Source organism: Solanum stenotomum, chromosome 6 (genome assembly GCF_019186545.1).
Source record: "Solanum stenotomum isolate F172 chromosome 6, ASM1918654v1, whole genome shotgun sequence".
Taxonomy (NCBI): Eukaryota; Viridiplantae; Streptophyta; class Magnoliopsida; order Solanales; family Solanaceae; genus Solanum; species Solanum stenotomum.
Window position 1 is genome coordinate 22642687 of NC_064287.1, and position 2833 is coordinate 22645519.

Sequence of the window (2833 nt, forward strand, 5' to 3'; positions counted from 1 at the left end):
CTAAACGTGATAGAAGACACTTGATCTTCACGAGTGTGTCATGCCCTATTCATCTTGGTCATGCAATCAAGGAGTTGAGACGCTACATCATAGGGTTGTTGCATTATACCACCAAGAGATAGTTGATCAACCACTTCTTTGTTCACCGAAGCAAGACTCCTATAGAAGTGTTGCAGCAGCACATTATTTGGAAGTCCATGAGTTGGGCACTGAAGCACCAACTTCTTAAATCTCAGTCATGTCTCATGGATTGGCTCACCTTCCAAGCATTTGAAACCTTGGATGCCATATCTTAGAGTCATCATCTTCGATGTGGAAAAGAATCTCACTTGGAATAATGTGGTAAGCTCATCCCAAGAGGTGATGGGATCCCTCGGTAACTCAGCCAACCATTTAGTAGCTTCACCCATGAAGGAGAATGGAGACAACCTGAGGCGGACTAATTCTTGTGATATGTTCGTAAATGAGAACGAACCACAGACATCCACAAAGTTCCTAATATGCTCATGGGAATCCTCATTAGCCAGGGAGCGTACGTGTCTAATATTTAGTCATGAAATACAAACATGTTCTAAATGGTTATAGGAATAAAAATTATCGAAAACATAGAATTAAATCTAAACGGGTGACAACTAATGTCAGATGGTGGTTTGATTTTGCTACGAACAGCTGAAATAACAATAAAAATAGGGGAAAATAACAATATGGAGAGGAGTTCTTGGGATGTGATCTATTATCGGCTAATTATGCTATATGGGTAATTGAAATCTAACGATGATTTGCTGAAATATTGTGGGTAGGCTGGACTTTAAGTGCAACAGTTTTCTCTCGAACAACTGTTACGGCTCAAGTGATTTCTTTCGAACATCAACAAGCTTAACAAGATAACCAGCCCACAACCTTAATACATCCACTCTCTCGAGCCAGATGGGTAGGATTGTATTTAAGATTACTCTCTCGAGTTGAACCCATATTAGCCCAATACCCACAAATCATTAATCAAAAGCTTTGGTCCCAAAGCCTCTTTCTCAAGCAAGCTAAGAACTCAAAATTATAATTGCATTTGCAACTACAATTCATAAATTAAAACTCAACTATTTATTAAACCCACATTAAAATAGCAATTTCATCATCAAACAACAACACATACGATAATTAGACAAATAAACACATGATCACACCCCAAGAATTGGGGTTTTAGCTACACATCATAAAAATAGAGAAACGATTACCAAATGCATTCGCCATGATCTGGATAAGAGTCTCCAAGCCTTTACAATGATTTCTAAGAATGAAATTCAAAGACCCACTTTCCAAATCCTCCAAAATTATACAATTCCAACTCAAAAATCAAGAGAATGTTCTAAGTCTAGAATGGGAACTGTAATATCGGGGGAGATCACTCCTCAAAATACATTTAAAATCCAATTTATAGTTTCCCAAAATTAAGCCTGAAAAGCCATTAGGCGAGGTAAGTCGGGCCCGCCGTGTGGTTTGGCGATCCGCCCTTTGCTCTCTTCCATCGCCATTTTGCATTGGTTCTCAACATCCTCAAGTCCTGTAACTTTGGGCGATCCATTTTGTCATCGCGGAACCAATCAGCGATTCGTCGATTGCCCATTTTTATCGTCGACTTGGTTTCTTCCCTCAGGGCTGGAACACTGGAACTTTAAGCGGTCTGAAGAGCCACTCGGCGGTTCACCAAGTGGTCTTGGCGATCACTAGGATTGCTCTTCTCCACTTCTTCAGCTTGTTTAGTTCCTTTTGCTTGTTAGTGTCCTTGCTTTGCTTCTTATTCCACATACCATAAAATCAAGGCTTTAACATCAGTTTATAGCATAAATTAGGCATTTGAGGACACTAAATCTATCGAAACAAAGCTCTAAATGAGTCCAAATCTCGAACTCATCACGTGCCCGGAAAATGGATTCCATGTAGACATTTCAAGCGAGTTAGTTTTAGCATGGCCATGTTGATGAAAGAAAGTTATGATACTTGTATTTGTAGTACAATTCATGTATGGTCGGATATATATAAAGTGTCTAAAAAATGCCCTAAAATGAGATAATGCCTAATAAAACATGAAAGAAACAATGGCTAATGTAAAATAAAACATAATATTTGAAACAATTGATTATCAAGTTAAAATTTAAAATACATGGAAGATAAATATTTTAAGTTACATTGATCAATAAGGGCCACTGCAAAATAAATAAGGGCTATTGTAAAATAGAACATAATATTACAATATAATATATTCAAAACACAAACAATGCAAACAAACCATAAATCAAACTCACACATTTAGTTTGTTTTTCTTTGTTCGTTCTATTTTAGTTTTAACATCTCTCTCATGCTAATTAAGCCTTTTTACTGGGCTGGGCATTAAAAATTTTCCTACCCGATATACCGAATCGAACCAAACTCGGTTCCCCAATAATGGGTCGGGCAGGTGCCAATCGGAACAGTAAAAGTGGCGGAAAAAAAGGTATGTGCCCAGTTAAGGTTTGCTAATGGGCGTGATGGGCAGGGCCTGGTTTCCAATAATGGACTAGATCGGGCTGGGTCGGGTCAGCTATTTTTTTAATCACTGTTTATTAATTATTAATTCAAAAATTTGAGTCAATTATCAATATGGTGTATTGTTATCTATTTAATTTTGTAATAATTATAACTATTTATGACAATATACTATCTAAATAACAAAATAGTTGCATTATATTATCTATATATATACTTATGTTATAACTAAATCTACTTATAATGTATACTAAGTATACTACCTAATATAATAGAATACTTACGGTATATATATATATATATATATATATAT